The sequence below is a fragment of the Paralichthys olivaceus genome, chromosome 2 (genome assembly GCF_024713975.1).
Source record: "Paralichthys olivaceus isolate ysfri-2021 chromosome 2, ASM2471397v2, whole genome shotgun sequence".
Classification (NCBI taxonomy): domain Eukaryota; kingdom Metazoa; phylum Chordata; class Actinopteri; order Pleuronectiformes; family Paralichthyidae; genus Paralichthys; species Paralichthys olivaceus.
This window is the reverse complement of record NC_091094.1, coordinates 24291581-24314288: the sequence shown is the minus strand read 5'-3', so window position 1 is coordinate 24314288 and position 22708 is coordinate 24291581. Positions and strand designations below refer to the sequence as shown.

Genomic DNA, 22708 nt, shown 5'->3' with positions numbered 1-22708 from the left:
TAAATGCAGGTGACAGATGAATGACAATGTTTTAACAAAGCGTGTTATGCATGAGTTAACTGAAGCAGGTCAGGATAAACCTTTTGATTTCTTGCCCAGTGTTGTATGGAATGTGCCCCAAAGATGATTTTCTAACAAGCTGTGCATTGACCTAGAAAAATAGATCTACTGGCAAACAGGAAGCTCTCTTCACATCAGGACCGGAAGCTACTTTCTCAGGATCTTACTCATGCTGTGTTGTGGTACCATGATTTACTAGTCTGTCTTCAACACCAAAGAGGTGTTAGCATGTTGACATGTGTGTTTTTATCTCACATTGCATGAGTGTGTTGCTGGGTTCATGTATTCTCAGGGCTCACACGAATAACACAATCAAAACTTTGCAAGCTTAAAATTCAAATCAGAAGTGTTCATTCTCCTGTATGGGGGGTGTTAATGCTAGGGGTGACGCAGGTTTTTTAATTTTTATACCAGACGCTCAAGTCTCATGAAAATGCACCTGTTTAGTCATTTCCTGCCCTGAATGAAAGTGCTCACACTGAGGTGGGAGGAGAGGCATAGCTCAAGCTGTGTTAATGCTAATTAGGTAGCACGACATTGCATTTGTGTTAAAACCTGCTCAGATGACCTCTTATTGCAAACGCAATTTGTGCGACTTTAAATGGCAGAGGCACTCAGACCTCGCCAAAATAAAAAAAACCACTTAACAATAATGTCAAATAATATTACCTCTTTTCCGACAGCACTGCAAATTGATATATGCATCAAATGTTTCGAAAGAGAGCTCGAAAGATCACCACCAATATCATCCACATGACTGTACTCCTTTGATGCGGAGTTCTGCAGAACGATCAATACTGTTGTTCTGTGTGGTGAGTGAGCTGCAAACAACTTGTAGAATGTCAGATCTTTTCTGTGTAACTGACAAAACACCTTTATTCATCACACAGCAGTGGAAATGATACATGTGTTTATTCTGTGTTATTCTGATTGTTAGCTCGGACGGACTATTACTAGTCCGTCTGATGTTCCATTAGCTGCTGCACCCAACATCTATTCTACCAGTGGCAGTTTATTTAGAGCATTGTTTATTAAGGCGTGTTTTTATTGTGGAACCTCAGTTGTTTCAATCTACATTTACACTGTAGTGGGTCAGCTGTGTCTATGTGTCAGCAAGTGGAGTGAATGAATGAATGAACATACATAATTTAACATAAGGGCCAGTTTGTGGGTTCATTTATACAGTTGGGGCGTGGAGATGGCAACATATATGGTGATGCAATGATGTGGCTCAAAGGCGGCTCTAGTCCATCAAAAGCAAACTGTTTTATTAAAGGTTTGCATGTTGAACCAGCTCTCACAGTCACTTCACTATAAGGGGTGAGAGACCTCAGCCCTCTGTTTCACCCAGAGCTCATGTAATTGGCCACTGAAGCTCAACCGACACCAACTGCTGATTCTATATTCCTCCTACTGATGATAAATTTAGCCTTTCTTCCACCTTGAGCGATGCTGCATCTGGTTAGCGACAACTCCTGTAGTCACGGAAAATTGCTTAAGAATTGATAACCATGCCCATTTGTTTTTCACATGTTTTTCGTTTGTGCCCTATTTCAGAAGAGAAAAAACATCCCCAAAGTTTTTTGGATTCATCCTTTGGCCAGCAGGGGTATCTGTACCAAATTTCATGGCAATCTATCTAATAACGTCAGAAATAACAGGTATGACCAAAGTGGTAAAACTGACAGAAATGTCTACAAAGTCTATGCTTGCTGTTCTCCTACTGAAAATTATACATGTTATTTTGAATTTGAGAGCCAGTTTCTTGCTCTACAGTCCTGACAGACAGGGTTGGATACACTCAGTTGGGGGGTGGTGGTGGTTCTGCCTCTTTTGGCAGACACAGTATCCACAGTAGACGCAGGCCTTCAGTGGCCCTTGTCTGCTTTTACAGCCAGGTCGACACGCCAGGCTCTGTCAGGTCACACGGACAGAACCCGAGAGTCGCTTGATGTCTCTCCAAGGCTTCAGTTCAACGCTGAATGTGTTCCAGCTGCACATGTCACTGCCAAGTCCCTCTCTGTGACAGAGCAAAGAGTAAGTGGAAGCAAGGAAACTCATTTGGTTAAAAAAAAAAGGGTAAAAGGTTCATGGCAACAGGAGGGTTCATAGCATAGTGTTAATGCAGTATCATTAATGGTTGATGTTGTATCATAGGTCTATTTACAGAACTGCACCTAAAGTGAGATTGAAATACTCACTGGGCCTGATCTACTGAAGGTTTGCACGTGTAAAAACATGTGCAAACTTGATTTCACCCGTTAAACAGCATGCAAGCTGATCTACTAACACTGAGGATTGCATGTGGAATAACACGCGCTGTTCATTTAGTAAATTTGCCTTAATGAATATGCAATATCGGGCATTTCTACCCGAGAGGGCAAAATATTGGGAGTAGATGCAAATACTTTAATTTAGCACACGCAATGTGATTTATAAAGCCTGAAAAAAATTACGGTGGTTGTGACTGCAGCTATATTTAGTACGTTTGAAAGATAGGTGCACAGGTAGCTGCAGATATTGTGGTGAGGAGGAGACGGCATGGAAGAAGATGGAGAGAACAGGTTTTTCCTCATATTAGAATGTGTGGACAGAAGCAAAAATAATCCCTCTCTTGTCTGGGCACTGAAGGCCATCGTCATACCAGACACAGCACTGACCAGCTGCCTGTGCACTGCAATGGCCAGAGTGTCGCACCTGAGTGCTTGCGCCACAGAGGACACAGCTCTCACCTCCTGCCGGTCAGGTCTCTTCCAACGGCCCCCCCACCTGTTTTATTTGCCAAGGTTTTATTATCAGCTATTTTTTCTTTTGTTCTTCTTCTCATGTCCTGCCATCTTCTCTTAATTTCATAGTTTTTTGTTTTACCCACTGCATTTACTTTCTCGCAGATACTCTCCCATATCGTGTTTGATTGAGTTATATTAATATTTCTTTTCTGTAGTTTTGTTTGCTTCTTCCATTAACACCTCCAATTCCATGGCATTAAATTTCACTTTGTGCTTGCGGTCACTCTGCTCTCCCTAATGCTCCGTGGCGGAAACCAGTAACGCACGCAAAACACTCATTAAAATACTACTGCCTCTAACAAGTTTGCACCTGTTATCATTTGCACAATTATTTTTAGTAGATCACCTACAAAACCTCCACCAGCCAAACATGCAATCTGTAACATTGCACTCAAAATATCTTATAACAAGGTAATGCAACATAATGCAAGTTAGTCTAAGTGATTCAGTGAATTGAAGCATTAGAACTTTCTTTGTAACCTCCGCCAAGGAGGATATGTTTCTATTACCATCTGTCTGTTTGTTTCTTGCAAACACTACTGAGCCGATTTTCTTCAAACTTGGATGGATGGGACATGGGCAAATATAGAACCATTTAACTTTCAGGATTTTTTTTTCACTTTCTCTAACATTAGAAGATAGAGCATTTTTGAATGACCATCCCCAGTGTTTTTATTTTAATAAGAGCAATGGACAGGGGACAAAATCCTCCAAATTTGACCCCTCATCCGTACCCCTTCCAGCAACAACAACCTGTACCTCAACCAACCAATTCACTTTCAAAATCCAAAGCAAAAGTAGCCAACCTGTGATTCATGAGGTTACCAACAACCCAAAGTACTCCAAAGTATAGTACAGTAAAACAGAAAACACCAGGAAGTCTTGAATAACATCTCGAAAAGTTAAGTCAAAGTGCACTACAAACTTCTCCAACATAGCACAAAGGCTGTTTTACATTTCAGAGACGGATGTTCTGAGAGGCAGAGGGCTGCTGGGCTCACAAGTCAAAGCCTGATCGCATGCAGGGCTTCCAACAATGCAACAGGAACTCCAGCTGCAGGAACAAAAATACAACTTGCGAGGAGACAGTCAGACGTGAGCAGTTATAACCTGAACCAGGATGAAAGCAATTGTGAGAAGCAGTTTAATCTATTTTGAGTGGACCTGTTTTAGTTCATTTGTGAATGTCAGTTTCCTCTGAAAGTATTAGCCCCACACTCGCTCTACTCAGAGAACTGGGTGAGTGTAGGAGGTGAGCTGCTGGGTGGGATCATATGCACACAGGTGGTCAACATTCGCTTTGTTCCAGTTGCTTACTCGCTTTGTTGATTGAAGTGAAGTAGGTTTTGTAAGTTTCTTGTTTATTGGACAGAATTCAGCATTTGGTGTTTGAAATCTGAAAAGTAAAATTTTTTAGCAGTAGGGAGTCGAGAACAATTTCACTGCACTTGTTGGCAAAGTGTATGTGAAGAAATAACTGAACATGATTATGACTCCAGCCTCCCTGCAGCCTGAGGACATTTTATCTTTGGTCATTTTCAGTGTTTGGCCTAATTATGTCCTTATTCTTAATGAACCTCACAGCAGATCACCTAGAGGACGACATTTGAGATTTAGTGCCATGTTAAGTCAAATGGCTCTGTTCTCATATGGGAAAATAAATCATATTAAATCAGCAAACACTTCAGACATGTAATGTGTCCACATCCTAAACCTCCCCTCTAGTGATATTTTGTCAGCTGTGTCATATTGCAGCCTGTTATTCATTCAGGTAAGGTTGCAGTTAAAACTAGACTACCACAATCTCTTCACTCTAAGTTTACAGAGCATATGTGAGATGTTTTGTACTTTTTGGGGGGAGCAGATTAGGATCAATTCAACAGATGATCTTCTCTCCAATCTCAAATGTGCAAACACTATGAGATTTGAAACGAATGATCCATCACCCACTACAAGATATGATTGAGATTATCTTGCCACAAAATCTCACGTGATCTTGTGGGAAGCAGATGTAGATACATTTGAGGCTGTGGTGCAACAGCTTGTTGTTGAAGTCTATTACAGTGAGAATGAAACAAATACAGGACGATAAACGAGTCGGGACGAGAACATGGTTGAGGAGATGCATTCGATACAGGCTGTCATATCTTCAGAGAGAAGTGCAGGTGAAATTACTGTCAGTTTTAATATCCAGTTCTATGCTAGCCGGGGTTAGACTTAACCAGCTGCTGTGGAACTAATGTTATTACCTCCGCGGATGAGGTAATAACATCATCTGCATTAGTTTGTTGAATTAGCAAGATTATGCAAAAACTACTTGACTGATTTCCATGGAATTTTTGTGGAGGGGTTTAGCATGACCGATGCAAGAACCCATCAAATTTGGAGCTGGATAAAAGGGCATCCCTCCAGTCCACTAATATGGAATTACTGACCTTATCATACTAGTAATCTATTTTCTTAGTTATTTATTTGAATCATGTAATATCTTTGATGAGGCTGCCAAGTGTTGACCAAGATCCCAGACTAGATTTCTAAACGGATTGCTCAAAGATTTTGCGACAAATATGCTAAAAATCCCTGTAGTCTGATCCCAGCTTTACCATTCCTCACTTATAATGAAAAGTTAACACTATCCTGCATATTAAATCTGGTACCTCTGTTCACTCAAATGGTATTTCTGGACCTAGCAGTAGATTGATCATACTTACTGGCTAGATTCATAATAGCTGTATTGTTTTTGTTGATGTTAATGCTACTTGTGATGATGAGGTATTTTTAAAACTTTTCCATCTTCTATGGATATCGCTTCAAAAAGACTTCAATAGTAATCATGAACCATAGCGTCGTAACACAATCTAACTTTCAAATGAGGATTTTATTAACTTTGTTTCACTGCAAATTGAATTTGAAGGAGTAAAGTTGTGCATACTTTCACAGTGTAATCTCCTTCTGGTTCAAGTTTGGTCCTGACTTCTAGCTCTTTCAGGAGAGCGAGGCTCACATGTAAGCAGTGGGCAATTGCAGTTCTACACTAAATGCACTTTCCTTAACCAGACTCTTTGAATAGTCTTGAAAGTAGTTCTGTTTAGTTAGGGCTGAGATTAACTCAAATACCACTAAAGCAAGACTCATTTAAATATAATAATAAAAACTGAGGTAATGAAAAATTTCGATACTATGTATAATAACTTTGCCCATTCCACATTTGTTTACAAAACTACCCAATGACTGACTTGTGTTTACCAGACTCAACATTTAAAAAGCATGATTTCACATCAAAGTTTAATCTACTTACTGTCATTAATCTCTATCAAGACTTTTAGGCATGAAAGATCGGGGGCAGGTGCAACCAGAGTAAGTTTAGGTATTAAGATTTTGTGAGATGTAATTAAATCCTCTATTGGTGCACGTACAATATAAGGTGGTACATCATACCTACATGCCGGTGGATCACCATTTTGTGATGGTGTCAGAGAGAGATATAAGTAAATGTATGTCAGTGTCTTGTTGGGTTCTGCCCCTCATTGACTTCTGACCTTCTGATAAACTATTAGCTCAATTTTTTAAAACTCTTCTTTTGAGTATTCCACTCAGTTCTGACTGCAGCTACTTTTGTGGTTCGAAGGGGAATTAATATTGTTTGTTGTAGCGAAGGTGATGTTCTGTTGTACTGATGTACAGTAAGTGCCTGCTATGGACAAGAATCTCCATTTGCTGACCTTCTTAATTATCTGCATGCATGAGTTATTTTGTTCTTTCTGCCTTTTGTGAGCTGAGAACAACTTTACTTTTCCAACTGTCTGTTCATTAATTGATTAAATACTGTGTATCTCTAATGACATAATATCCTCGCAAAAATATACAAAAAGTGCCAGGTTAGTCAAATTCATCTGGAGGGCAAATTGTTGACAATTATGAGCAGGGGTTGAATCGGGTGCTCTGTGGTTTCAGGATTGCCATTGGTGCATAAGAACGACGTGTATTAGGGCCATTACGTAAAATTAAACTTTTTTTTAAAAAGGCCATGTAAAAACTATAAGCTACTGCATTTTAAAGAATTACTGATTATTTTCCCTACTTCACCTTCCCACACTTACCATCCACCTGGGTCGCTGCCATCTGTTTGACTGACGAGTGATTGACTGAGGTCGGCTGATCTGCTATTAAGGAGAGCCCTTGACAGAAAAAGGGGAAGCCCTGTGACAGTTCTGATGTTCACAATTCCTTACCTCACAAGGACTTGCCACAAGGACACAAGGATACAGAGTAGGGAGCCAATGGAAAAATGTTGCCGGCCTACAGAACAACATTCACATCATATCCACAGATTTAAGTAGTGCATATTGTATGTTTACCTGAGTGATTGTTAACATGTAGAGAACTAGTTTAATTAGAATTTCAAGAATAAACATTCACTTTGTTACATGAACCAAAAATGGAAACTAAAGATAAAATGCATGATGAGTAGAAACATTGATCATATACGATACTGCAGAACTGAAGTTCCAGCATATTTGATTTATAATACCTGATTTGAGAATCTGATATTACAACTAATACTGTTTCTAGGAGGAGCAACAGTGATATTGCACAACAGCAGAGTGTCTATTAACTCAATAATCTATTGGTGGAAACATATCTAAAATGTCAGTAAAAAAAATAATAATCCGGAGTGGAGTTTAGAGAGAATGAAAAACACAGACGTGAGTCAGCATTAGTCCTCCCTCCTGTCCTCTGTCCTCCTCCCTCTGCTGCTGCTGTGATTGAATGTCTGCAGGTACTGCTGACAGATAGGGGGGCACTGGTTTGTCTCAGACAATATAAGTTTACAAGTCACATTCATGACAGACATAATCAGTTAGACTACAGACAGGCAACTATCATTTTAGCCTTTCTATAACAAATCGCAATTAGCTTAGAATGACACTGCCAAGGCCCAATGGTTCCTTAATATCAATAAAGCTGCACCAAATTTCACCCATTTTTTCATATCACTTCACTAAATGTGCCTGATTTGTTTTCAAGATCCATGAGTTGTTACCGAGGCAATCTCTGAGAATGTCAAAACATAGAACGTGAAAAAACTTCCCGGATCAAAATGGATTGGGTTCATCCCTGGCATGTATCTTCTCTTTCCACTGACTTTTGTTGAAATAAAAAAAATGAACTTGTTTTTGTGTGATCCTGCTCACAAACAAACCATCAAACAACGGACAGGGGTGAAAGCAACACCTTGGCCTAGAAATTATTAAGAAAATGAGAAGTGTAAATGCAAATGTCTACATGGACATACATATACTTCAGATGTGCAAGGCTTACCTTTCATTCACATATGGCTGAGAAGAGCGCAGGGCAGCCCCAGCACGATCTTACCCCTGGTGAGAAGTGCAATGAATAAAACAAATGTCCATTGTAAATATCTCATTTCCATACAAAGCCACCCCTGACTTCTAGGTTTGAGTCTGACAAGAACAGAGCCATTGTGTTGTGTGCATTAATAAAAGCTGTCCTTGTTGAACACCTGAGACAGTTAGTGCTGTGCTTCACCTTTATGTGAGGACAAACATTTAGCATTTGATAATGGGAAGCAGCAGTAAATGGAGGAGTGACTGGGGGACAGGGTGGTAAAACACTCTTCGGGACATGGCCACACCTGGCTGCTGCTGCTGCTTAGAAAATGTAGTGAGGCTGAAATTAGTATGCAAAGCTTTTGTCCACTGAGCATGGCGTTTGCAGCCTGTGACAAACTGTAATGAACTGAGCAAGGCCTCATCAACCACACTGAAACTGGGAATGATCACAACTCTCTCAGCATTCTTCTGTGGCAGCCAGCAAAGAGCAAATATATATATATATATATATATATATATATATATATATATATATTGCAAAGGAGAATGTGGCTTAGGGAAGCAAAGACATAGTTTTTTGGTTTTTTTGTTTCTGTTTGTGAAATCTTAGGGCACACGCGCACAGTCTCCATCTGTCTTTTTCTATTTTATCTCTACAGTTAAAGTAAATATACTATTTTAAATATAGTATGTTTTAGCTGCAGCCCAGCATGTACAGTAACCACACAGCATATGCTGCCTTGCTGCAGCAGGCACTCTTTGATATTCTGTTGAATTCTTCTTAGGATGAGGCTGTAATACTAGAGAGCATGACATATAGGGTGCACACCTCTGATGCATACCTTCAATAAAAGACAATTGAAATGACAATAAGATTTACTTCATTCCTTCTAATAGGTACAGAGATTGATGTGGGCCTCAAAGAGAGAAGCAATCTTTTGCAATTCAATTATGTAAAGCTGGCAGGTTTCCTTTTCACAGCCCAAGATCAATTGCACAGCAGAGAAAACGAGATATGATTCACAAGAGGCTGAAGGTGTCTGTTGTATTAACCCAAGAGAAGCAAAGTCAGGGAAGGGAAGAGTTCAAATAGATATTATTATCAAATAAAAACAGTGGTGTGCACACCTTCATGTGAAATGCAGCTGCCTCTCAGCCCGAGGACGGCACACATCCAGAGGATAAACGGGACGGTGATTAATTCACAGCCATTAACTCGGTGAACACACGAGTTGCTGTGTCTTCATCGGAGTCAAAGTGGACAAAGACATGAGGCAAACAATTATAGTCAACCTAGACCTGGTGTACAATTGTCATTGCATAATTGGTTGAACAAGGTTTAAAATCAATTGGATAATGAAACCAAGGGTGGGGTTTGCAGAAAACAAACACAAGTTATTTTGTTCCTGAAATGGTGTTAGGGGCGTGGCAATTCCCACAGTTGGAATCATTATCCAATAGAGAGATAAATAGTGCAACACTCTATTCATTGCCTGTTGAGTTCAGTCAGTGAACTTGTTTATCAGTTTCTTTAAATAATGTATGGAATTCCCAGTGGTTTTTATTCAAGTACAAGAAAGAAAGCGCAGCTGAAACTTGTCATTGCCTAGTTGTCAGAGTAGACAGCGCAGTGTAGAGGGGTTTTTTTTTAGTATCTACGACAGTTAATGGTGCTAAACTTCACACACATGCAACTGTACCAATCACCGTTTTCTCTTGCCTGTCAGAGCCTGTTGAACAATTTGAGCTTTCACACCGAGCCCAATTAGTTTTGTGGCAGGACTTATTGGAATGGAACAGCCGCGATGCAGAACAAGAGCCAAAGCAGTTCCTGGTAAAAAGAAATGTCAATCAAATGTGTCGCACAGCGTCACAGAAGAAATGAAACAATGATGATTCACACTGCCGCCTCACCGTGGAGAGGTTAACTGCTAAATGCTCTGCTTTTACAAAGTCTGCTGGTGCTCAGGCAATGAGAGCAGGCCGGATATTTAATGACAAGATGTTGAAGCAATGACTAATTATTAACAAAACCAGACCAATGATGCAATGGCTAAAAAGACAAAGACACTGCAGCACTGGTGAATGTCAGTATGGTGAGTGAGCTTCCATTGAAGGGATATTGTAATATTGTTACACTTCCTAGAATCCATCCAGCCATCCTCCAGGAAAGTCTACTGTTGTCACTGCCAGCCACCAAACAGACATGCTAGTTTTGGTCTTGCTGCAGCTTTACTACTGTACATACAAAATGCTATTCAAAATAAAATAAATCTACTTTACACAGACAGTAACACGTTGCAAACACAAAGACGTAGACCAGACCGGTGCAATATAAAATATGAGTTTAAATATCATCTTACTGCAAACCAATCAGAGCCTAGAAAATACCCACTCATGGAATAAGCTCAGTTAAGGAAATATGAGCTAAGATATCAGTGTAATTTAAAGTATAATTAGACACATTTCTTTTTCTTGTAAGACTTGGATGATGGATATTGTTACATTAAACATTAAAAGTCTTCACTGGTGTGCACACTTCAAGTCTTTCCTGACAGCGCCGGAGGGCACAAAAAGTTCAGCCTAGTTGTATTAACCTGAAATGACATTTGATTTTGACAGACATCAGTTGTCAGTAGGCAGAGCCTGCTGAATTCACAGAGGAGGAGAAGGGCGTGAGCTCTATAATGTGAGACCCAGCTGTTGCCAAGTTCAGCTACGGTTGGAATATATGCTTGTATCACAGGCATGTGAATACCTGAGCAGGCCAATCTGGCATCAAGTGTGCTAATATGCAGTTTGACACAATATGATTTAAATAACATGTCGTCAGCATATAGGATTTATCTTTTCATTGGGCCTTTAGAGTATCATCTACAAAATACTAGGAAATTCACTTTGCAGCTTAAAGACATTAGGTTTTTGTGTTTAGACAAAACATGATAAAATGAAAAAAAATGAAGGCAGTCGAGAGAGAAAAAAAAAACTTCCTCGGTTAAGCTATCCAGTGAAACAAACATGCAACCTCCCATGGAAATTATTCAGATCTTTCCAGGCTACATTGTTTGCTTGCAGGCAGAGAAGGCAGGTGTGGGTTGTTTTAAATTCCCTTGCTAGTCCAATCCTGTAATTGGATTTGGTAGCGGAGGTGTCTGTGACCTTTGCTGTGAAGCAGCTTGTTTAAAAAGGAGCTCTTGTAACCTCTGACACCTTTAAGTCCTCAGACGGACTGATGACAGGTACAATGACAACTCACGTGAGAGGTTGGTCTAATCATTTGTAAACCAGAGATTTGTGAATGACAACTGACAGCAGGAAGCTATCATTACAAAGTAATTACCGATGCAATATTAACCAACGCAAAGACAAGATCATTTGTGTTTACTAGTCAGTGAGCTCAAATCAATGTTTAATTCATTATGCAAGGTTGGAAATTTAAAGAGTGATTTTGATTTATCTTCCAAGGTTTCTGCGTAAATCTGAATATGTATTCAGGGGTTTCTAGGGCTACTGGGAAAATTAATTATTAAAGCCTGTCCAGTGGCTGCAAATACCAGCATCAACCTCTCACAGCTCAAGAGGATTTAACATGCATCACAGTTAATGGCCACCACATGCATGTTTAAATGTTTCAAAAGGTTATGTACCCTGTAGCCTTTCTAAAAGGTTATCCACCATGCAGTGTTGGAGCCATCACCTAGTAGAGGTCTTGGAGTAACACTGCTTCTGTGCTTTGTGTATCTGGCAGGAAACTCACCTTCAGTATTGAGCATGTCACGTTTCCTCAGAATTGAATTTTAGCACCTTTGAGGTGTCCTTCAGTGTTTTTTCCGTATCCTGTGCCACATCAGTAATTGGCTCCAACGGCAGTCCTTTGAGACAAGCTGACACATTGGAACAATTTTACAGAATCCTAACAACAAGGCTCCTTCACAAAGCACCTTCTGATGGAGGTTTCATTTTCTTAGCTACTAGCTCACCACAAAATCAAACCGAATAACATTTCCTCCATCAGAATAAGGTCTGGTGAAGTGCTAAGGTGGTAGTCTTACAAAGGACTTGAGCCAAGTGCCAAACCTTAAGTACTTAATTACATTTCAAAGGAATATACTGCAATATATTGCACTATACTGTTTTCATTTATCGATTAGCATTAGTTATTAGCTACTTAAATTAGTTACTAGATGAGATTAATTCCATCAAAAATGTACATGTTGTTGCTGTTGGGCAGAAACCATGTAAGTAAATAAAAACTGCAACACTGTGAGATCTAGTCTTATAAATACTTTTCACTGGTTCATTATTTATAAATCCTACAGATTAATTAATGTGTTGCCTCCTGACAGCAACAATATCCAACATATAACAATATAAATGTGCAAAGAATATGGTGAAATAGAAGTTGTCTGATTTTGACTGTGAACGTTTATATTTATTTTTGTGGCTCTACTTGTTTAAAGTTGATAACCTCATTTTACCTCATTGATTTGAGGACTATTCTTCCCCTCATGGTCATCAGTCACTTAAACCTGACTGCAGCGCCTTTGGAGCTGAAACCACTTACAACAGAAAATCCCAAAAAACAAACGTGTTGTCCCATTACTGTCTCTGTACTGTTTTCATAGCATTTAAACCTCTTTGCAGGAGAAGTCAACAGAATGTAAATGCGACTGCAGCATAAAATAATTTGGCAGAAAACTGAAAAGACTGATACATTCCCAACGTTTAAAGCAAGAGATCTAAACCCTTCATCTATCACAACTACAATATGCTAGATTTGTATGCAAAAGCTCACCCATCCCATAGATCACAACTTCACGACTCCTCTATTTGTACTTTCACACTGTTCAATTAATTCTTCCACCCCATAACTCTGAATCTAAACTAGCTGCATTAGTTAACAAGCTCAGTGGACACATCTTGCTTTGCTGTTAATCATCTTGCAGCTTAGAGTGTGACAGTTGTGTTGGAATCTATATGTGGAACATACTGAAAAGGCCTAATCATTAATTGATTAAGTTTGCATACAGGACAATATTTTTACCTCCGCCAAGGAGGTTGTTGGTCTGCATTTGTTTGTCTGACTGTTCGCAGGATTATGGAAAATGATTTGATAGATGACCACAAAACTGGACAGACAGCGTAGTGGATAGATGGGGCGTTTTCAACATATCAATTTATCTTGATGATGTGTTATGAGTGTGTAAAAATCCAGATGTAATGAATTTAAAGGTGCTTTCAAACAATGACTGCTCCTTGGCAGAGGTATGTGCTCTCTGAGTGACATTAGATTGGACTTGTTTTACAACCTGTATTTTACAGTTTTCTTTCTAACGTTAACTTTAACAGTGTCAGGAGACTTTTCTTTTCGTCTGCAAGGTGAGAATCAGTTTCATCCAGTCAACGATAAGAGCCTGAAGCACTGCGTTTAATGGGAATATTATAACAATTAGCATATTCTACAACAAATGTAAACAGCTTAATCAAATGTTATTTCTACTCCGAGCAAAAACAGTAATTGGATTATTGTTTGCATGTAGACATAGTTAATCAAATTTCAAGATGTGTCAAGAAATAAGATGTATTCATGTTCATGCAGCATACAAGGACACGTAACTCATCATTTTGTACATCATCAGAAACAAGTGCAAATGATTCCTGAAATAAAAACAAACAGATCTATCAGCAAACACAATCAGATTACAACAGTTAATGACTTTGGACTTTACTTTATCATGCTCCATTAAGGCTATATAACACATACAAAACATACTAACTAAGTGGCTTTGATAAGGCGACTTGTATTTATGTTCTACAGAGCACTGAAGGTCGGACTTCATTTGAATGTAACCTGTGGCGGTGTTCTGAATATTATTTTCACTCTGCAATTGTTCAAATAGGAACAAGAGGCAAATACTTTTAAAGCTCTGTGTCGCGCTGAATATCATTGAGATGCAGACAGAGACAAAGCATCGGAGACAAATTCCCATTCGACTTTTATAGTCCTTGAGAGCATAATGAAATTCTTATCTCTCTAAACATGCATAGATCTCAGCAGAATTAGGAGTTCTTTGACCAGCTGTGCATTTGAGATAGATCTATCAAAACTGTTTGTCATTTTTAACTAATGCTGAACCGAGCGCAGTTGAAACAGGGAAAAAGGATGGGAAAAAAGAATGCCAACAAAGATTTATGGAGACGTTTCGGTAAGCTCTAACCTCTCATCTCTTTTTATTAATTGAGATAATTTGACAGTACAAATGATGCACAACATTCACCACAAAACAACAATTATAGCCCCTCATTTAAATATAATATATTATGCAAATTAGCGTACAGCTAGAGATGATTGCAACTGGTTAAATTTGATGAACTGTTTGTAAACAAGCCGAGCATCTTTGAGTCATCAAGAATTTTGACATCATCAATAATTAGCGATGGAAGCACGATTACAGCGAAATGACAAACAAGGCTGGGGCTTCATCTGTCCACATTAAGATAAGCTCGAGTGAGAAGTGAGGAGCTTAGGGGAGGCATTCAGTGGGATGCTGATTTGAATATGATTAATGGAGGGCCAGGTCTGCAAATCCCATCCAGCTCCCACAGCCAGTGTGCCTCTGATAGGCTACCACTCAAAGTTGCTTCTGCTATCACAGCTCACACCGACCGTCTGTTTCTGCCCAGAGCTCAGGGAGGGGTGCATGTGGGGGGATGTCTGGGTGCTGTCTAAGCCAAGATCACAACGCAAAGGGTCAGAGACGGGCGCTCCATCTGGACAGGAGTTCAGCATCACGACACACCGGCCAATAAGAGGCGAGGCGTAAAAGTTCTAATCTGAGACCGTCTGCTGTTTTGTTGCCCTCTATTCAGCCTTCACCAAGTTAAAGCCTAACACCCAAAATCTGATAACTGCTTCATGGGGAAAATCTGCTGAGAGACGGGAAATGATCCCTTTATCACTGCTCCTCCGTTTGAATAAATCAAACAACTAGACAGCCAGTATGAGGGGAATTGAATGCAGCGAACACCGACCACATCATGTAGAGTTGAGTCACATACTACACTAATTCATATAGAATGGTGCCATTTTACACCACAATGGATACATATAGTGCACACCAGATGTGTTGCACGTGCATAACTAAGGAGCAGAGTAGATCGAGTTGCTGCTTCCACCACCCGGTTAACAACCCAATAAAAAGGCATTGACATTGATATGGGTGATCCCTGAAACATTTTCTGCCAGATGATTGTGAGATTCCGCCTGTGTAGTCTCTGTGTCTCGTCAAACCAGAATATAACACTGACATTCTGGAGCGAAATGAAGTTTGACTTCACTGAACTTTGACATTCAAGTTTGCATGGTGACCAGTTTCATCAAACGCACCTATCCACTCTGGCAAAAAACCTGCCAGAGCCAACTTTATCCACAGCTTGACCTCCATCATTATTCTTCAAGTGCTGCACAATTCACAAGAAAGCCCAAATGAATTGTCTCATGCAACTTTCTTGTGAGGCACTGAGTCAGCTTGACTGAGAAGGTAGAAAAAAAAGAGTCTCAAAACCCAAACTATGGTCCAGTGGTGTTTGAATGGTCATGTATTAAAACAGGGGTTCCAAAACTTTTCAACCCTAAACCCCCAAATAAAGTTGCCAGAGAAATGTTTCCCTGATTATGCCTAGAGGTGTTTGAAGCACACAAAGGATATATATTGTGCCCATGTCAAACCTGTGGTGGTGTAAATTCACCTGCTGCACAGAATGCTGTCATTAATAATAATCCCCTTAAAGGTCACGTGGGGGACCGAAAAATATCAGAAGGCTGACGACATAATCTGTATTTGCACGGTTTTAATCTAATATACTATTTCTAATTCATTTTTAATCGTATTTGATTCGTGGAAATCGTCTCGCGACTCCCCTTTGTTGTACTGCGACTTCCCAGGGGGTCCCTGTCCCCTATTTTGGGAACCACAGTAATAAAACACTACAGCAATGGCTTCAGGCATTACAAAATAAAAATCGAAATGGGTTATTCAACGCTATTCAACAGATGCTGTGAGAGAAGATCACATTTATGAGTTTGCCTTCCCTACTTGTTCCATTTGATGTTATCCCACCTCCTCACATCTGTCTCACGCAGACCAATATGTGCATAATCAAAAATGAACTGGCCTTCGGACATTGCATTCACATCCCTTGCTCAATGTGTTAAGATTTTATTTCCTCTGCCACTTTGAAGAAAAGCATTATTTTCAGCAGTGGGAGTATTTTGCTAAGATTATGTGGTCAGGCTTTTGTGAACAGAATAGCCACACTCAATATGAGCCATATGCAAAAAGCTCTCCTGCAAGACACACACTAATATGATGAATGTCCACTGCAGAGAGGTTTTATTCCACAATTGAACAGTGCTAAGATTTTCACGAGCAAAACAAGTGCAGACCACACAAACAAAACAACCTGCTATAACAGGTACCTTTATCATTACAATCTCTGTCAATTCTGACACTAGCAGAGAAAAAGGCTTGCACCAGAATAAAGAAAAAGATGCATTCGTCTGAAACCTGGTAGGTTGTCCTCAGTCTGTAAGTCCTAAACTCCAAATACAAAACAACTGAAAACACATGACTGAGCAAGCGCATGATTGTCAGTGTAATAAGCAGTTCTTACTGTCTCCGTAGGCTGATAACACCAACCGGTGTCAGTCAGAAGATTCCTATGAGTATTAACTACTCACCCTTTTAACTTTCAAGCTTGGTCAAACGCAATCTGAGAGAGCAGAGGCAGCTTGAGTCTTTAAAGGACACTACTTTTAAGTGAGAAAACAGATGTTCTCATGTTCTGATATTAGACACAAGTCGGAGCACATTTTGTCATGACACTGAATTCATTCGAATATATTTTAATAACCGAGAGTGAACGCTTGTTTAATAATAAAAAGTCTACAAACACCCTTACCTTTGTTTGTAAATCTGCCGTCATGGTATAAAACACAAAACACTTCCACGTGCCACTTCTCAGATGCTAGGTTGTTGTAATTGTAAGCTTACAGCTGATTTATTTGCTAGCATCCTTGATTCTGTACCAAAACGCCAAAACATAACTGGCTTATTTACTCAAGGTCAAAAGGTTATGAAATCCATCAGGCTGATAATGAGTGTCCTCTGCTGAACCACGCAGTAAACTACTTCCAACAGGTCATTACAGATTTAATATGATCCCCATGTTTGAATGAAAGTTTGAATCTGGAATAAAAAGTGACAGCCCTAGCCTACCTGGTTGTTTTACTGTCTTTGTGCTAAGCTAGGCTAAACGGCTGCAGCATCTGATTGAGGCAAAGCTGAAAATTGAGAAAAGAAAAGAAGCTGCTTAAAAACTTCTCTTTTTCTGGCACTGCCTTTAATTATATTTGGGACTAATAATCTATACAGTTGACAGAGTTTGTGCACCTCAGGGCAAATTATAGCCTATATTTGGTTGACTTTTGAGGATAAAAGAAGAAAATACAACCCCTGCAGCAAACAGACATTAAAAGGGAACTTCTTCAAATGTTAATGCACTACTCACTTTCTACTGAACTTCAAAAAACAGAAAAGAAATTAAACATGTGGCATGTGCTGAAGCCTAAGCCCCCTACTAAGTTATTAAGTAACCCCTCCTTTAGAAAGTGTTAATTACGGGGATGGAAATATTCTGCTTTCTGGGTTATATGGAAGAATGTTTTCCTATAAATATCAGCTGGAGGCAGCTGTCCTGCAGTCATTCAAAGAGAGTGACAGGGAAAAGTGGCTGGCGTCTACAACAGTACAATGATCCGAAGCAAACCTCAAAATCTAGGAAGTTCAATCCAGGAACCTTCTCGCTGTGACGTGACAGTGATAAACTTATCCTGCCGCACATGTCATCATAAACATTATCAAGATTAAAAAGTGCACATGTTAACTGTTAATCACAGCCAGGGTAATCATAGCAGTAAAGGTATCTACTGATACATATGGGTAAAGTTGGAAAATGTTCCTTTAAAGGTCCAGTGTGTAAGATTTAAGTGAAAGGGATCTATTGGCACAAATTGAATATAAATATAATCTTCATGATGTTTTCACTAGTTCATTTCATCTAAATTGTATGAATTGTAGTTTTCTTTACCCCAGAAAAGGTCCTTTATATTTAAATACTTTATATTTACATCGAGGGGGTCCTCTCTACGGAGGCCGCCATGTTTTTTTACATTAGTGCAGACTGAACAAACTAAACACCTTTTGAGTTTTATGACAACTGAAGCTACCACAGGTTCTTTTACATGTTTGGAAGGAGAGGGTGAGGTGAGGGGTGTCCAGCTGCAACATGCAATTTCAACACTAGATATCACAAAATTCTACACACTGTACCTTTAAGGGAGGACAGTCTTACCTGAACAATATCAGTATGGTGACTGCTGAGTCTTGTCTCTGAGTTCATGTCACTTTTAGGACATCAAAGGGAATGTCAGCAGAGAGCATGTCATCCCTATCAAGCCTAACATGCATTAAGGTCACCCTTGACAAAGTCAACATCTGGGAGCTACTGAACTGAACCAACCAGCAAACAAGAGCTGACTGAGGCTTTTCAGCTCTGCTCACAATACTGCACCTGCACTACACTGAATGCACTTCAGAACAGATGATAATGATTAAGAAAAAAACAATCCTTATCAGTTTTAATCCCTCATGGCTTCCCAACTGCTTGACTACAATGTCTCATTGTAAGAGCAGTTGTGTCACTTTTGATGTTCTGTGCGTGAACAAAGGACATATTTTTGCATGTCATTGCCAGGAAACAAATAATTGCTGTTTGTGTTTGTGTCATGAATATAAAAATAAAACAGTCCTATCATTAATCCTGTGTTCAGGTACCTACAGCACCATGTGGTCGAGGTCTAAAACTGTCCTGACCCCGTGTTTTAATTTCACTTAACCATCTGGCTGCTCTGTGCTGCAAGGTCACCTTTCATCCCATGTTCACTCTTAAATGTAATATAATCACTAAAGTTTGGCTTACAAAGACACAAAGAGGCAAAAATATCGTACATTTAGAAGCTTCATTCTGATGACGATTTCATTTTTTGTTCTTTATGTTTGCAAATGCAAATGTATTTTTGCAAGCTTAGGTTTTAGGTCAAAAACATGAATAGCTTTGCAAAAATGCCACAACAATGTAAGTATTCTTTTTGGTGGGCAAGGGGTTGGGCGGGGCCAAAAGCTTTATTATGCAACAATGTCTTTTCTCCCATTTCCACATCTTATATCAAATTCACAGCTGCCTCACCAGGTGATCGTTGAGTGTGTTTGTGCATTAAAGTCAGAGAAAGGTTCACTCTTGGTACAAGTTTCCTGCACAGAGCCACAGACAGATACATTTAGAATGAGTGCATTCAAATTCAAACACAATTACACCTCAGCAACATGCACCAAGCAACAGGAGTTGAGCTCATAGGACTTGATAGTACAATCCCTTGTTTAATCAGCACTTGGTGATGGGTGGGGTATAAGGGTAATTGCTTCACTGGGGTCTTCAGGTGGGCACCCTGCTTCACTGGTGTTTCGTTGATAGGCTCACGACACCTCTACAGGGCTCAACGGCAACGAAACAACAAAAACAATATAAAGCCTCTCCACTATAACATGGCCCACACATTTTCAAATCTGGCTTGAAGAAGATAAAACAAACCACACTGGTCATGTTTCTGCAGACCAGCTTCAATACTTTGGGGATTTCTTTAGAAAAAACAAACCATTTTTTAATTTCATTTTTCATTAATAACTATTTTTAGACTGAACGGCCTGGAGTTTGCTTGAGGAAACGTTGCCATCGTTAGAAGTTGTAGAGCAGGTCATTTGTGTGGTCCCTGCAGAACACCACACATACACACACAGCTGAAATTCAGCATGCGTTTTATTAACTGGCTCTTAACTTGAGTCCAATTTACAACACTTGTACTTTTTCAGGGCAAAAGATCGCACTTTTCACATCACTGCATTTATTTAACGGCTTCGGATACTAGTTACTATGCAGACAAGTGTTTTCCACATGGTCACCTTCTGAAATGTGATGCATTGTCACTGATTAAACTCTCCAACAGAATAAAATGTAGTTATAAAAACCTGCACCTCAACCTGCTGCAAAAAAATAAACGCTGCCTACGGCTCAGTCGTATGAAAATAATAGTTAAAATAACATAACACTGAGAGGGGAATCTGCATAATGAGAACTTTTACTTCTGCTGTTTATATTTTAGTGATAATACTTCAAGTTTTACACATCTTTTTCTTGTAATGATACTTTTTCAACAATGTGGTGTTCCTACTTTCACTCAATTAAAGTATTAAAGTACCACTGGTCCCACACTCCACTGAACAACTAACATCCTAATTAAACATGTGAAGACCTAACCTCTTTTTCTCCTAGCTGTGATGGTCCTGTGGGCTACATGGAGGTATGGATCATTAAAACGCTCTGTAACATCTGTGTTTAATCTTTCTGTTTTCAGCTAACAAGGCACGGTGCGCCTCGTCGCACACTGTTAAAACGTGGGGCACTCCGCAGAAAAAAAGCTGTGTTCTTTTTTTAATCAGCGAGGTACAATGAGATTTGTTCTACGAGTTCAAAATCCCAGAGAACTGAGACGAATCTCCAGGTTTCCTGATTTTTCTATTTATCAGAATCAGAACATATGTTGCCACAAAATTATGAATCAGGAAAACAGATTAGAGGTAAAGCGACTTTCTCTTAAACTCTGACAATACATCCTTCATTGAATAAATGTATAATGCACAAGCAGGATATATTTAATATGCATGTAAACAGAATGAATAAATAGAGAAAACTGTCTATATAATAATTGAGATTTCAGAGCATGCCAAATGTGTCCGTGACTGATGTAGACGTTTTTATATTTTAGTTATTAGCAGTATCACCGAAACCAAAATAGAGATTTAAATAAGGCTGATATAATAAAGCACATTATGTTCTTTATGTTCTTGTATCAGGGAGAGGGAAAACTATTACTTTCACCTTTTAGTCACGCAGCTGCATAAAATCATGCAAAAGGACACCATGAATACATTTGTGCTCCTCAACACAATCAACACACAAACAGGAGTGCAGGAGTGTGTAATGCATCATACGCCACACCTCTCAAGGTGGAGGCTCTGCAGACCTGCATGGCTCTCATCGCTGGGACCGTCCACTTGCACAAAGTAATGAGATCATCCTGGGTGAAGTGATGCTGAAAATGAGTCGTCCCCTCCCTATCCCCCATCCCCCACAGGCACGGTGGGCACATTTCTCCTTGTATGTACGCCGAGGCCATCCATCCTCTGCCGCCACACAGGGCAAGTGGCTTCACTCATGACGGACACGGCACACCACAACCCCCAGACCCCGACAAAAGCACCTGACAGGAAGCCTGCATTTAATGCAATCACAGCCAAACAGGTCAAATCCACCGGCAGTATTCCAATAAAAAATATTGTGACGTTTCCATTTTGGGTGCTCTTTCACTTGAGGCTTAAATTCAGCCACAAATGACTGCAGCCAAAGTCCAGTTATTGTTTGTCCACGTAACAATCTATACTCCTTAATAAAGGTATGTCAGCAGAGCAGACACACAGTAATACCCTCGTATCTTCAGGACATGTTTTCTATTAAGAGGAAAAGGCTATTTAAGTTGAACACAGTTTTGCTCTGAGACAAAAGTATAAGAACATTCCTGCGGGTAATGAAATCACCATGCACAATCAGTGGTGGGGCTGAAGGATGGCAGCGATCTTGATATATTAGACCTTGCAGCCCGTTTCTCTGCTGCCTCAATATTAGGACAAAGCGCATTGATGAATTCCTGCAAGGGCAGGCTTTTCCTGGACAGACACAAACATAAACAATCCAGTGCAGGGAAAAAGGGAGGTGCAATGTGGCCATGAAGATAAAGCTTAATCTATCACAACTCCGTAAGTGTAATAGGGAAAGACAGTTTAAAGGTTTAGAATAATCACAGATGTCAGGAGCTAGTTTTCACAGTGCGAAGGATATGAGTTGTCTCGGAAATATAATGTCTTGAGGAGCCGTGTTGAGATACTGCGGCGGGGCTGCGAGTACAGCCTGTGCAAGTCAGAGGAAAGCAGTGCAGGTCACAGAGCCAGATGACTGACAGTGCCACAGAAGGCAAAGTCAACACAGCCCGGCTGCGGGGACAGACGCCCAGCAGAGGACAAACGGGCCTTTGACCTGGCAACCTGCCCTGGAAAGTGAGGATTACGCCACGGCATGGTCTAAAAGCGAGAAAGCCGGGGCCTGTATTTGTGATGGGTGACACACTCTGGATGCCGGCGTCCACATGAATGAAGTTACCATGCAAATTCACACTTAAAAGAGCAGGAAGAGTTGCACTTTTGAGGTACCAGTTTATTGCGAGTGTAAGCAGCTCATCACACGATTGGCTCATTGCAAATCCATTTAGTGCGCAGT

At 39.9% G+C, this 22708-nt stretch overlaps 1 protein-coding gene across 3 annotated transcripts in view; it reads right to left on the bottom strand.

Annotated features, from left to right (window-relative positions):
• Positions 1–22708, bottom strand: part of LOC109629046 (contactin-4) — a 108688-nt gene that overhangs the window by 71471 nt on the left and 14509 nt on the right. The window contains exon 2 of one of the 3 annotated variants that reach the window (XM_069512888.1): positions 8172–8227. The exons of the other annotated variants lie outside the window; for them this stretch is intronic. The gene's annotated coding sequence lies outside the window, so the exon portion shown is untranslated. The remainder of the gene's footprint in view (positions 1–8171; positions 8228–22708) is intronic. 3 annotated transcript variants of the gene reach the window in all.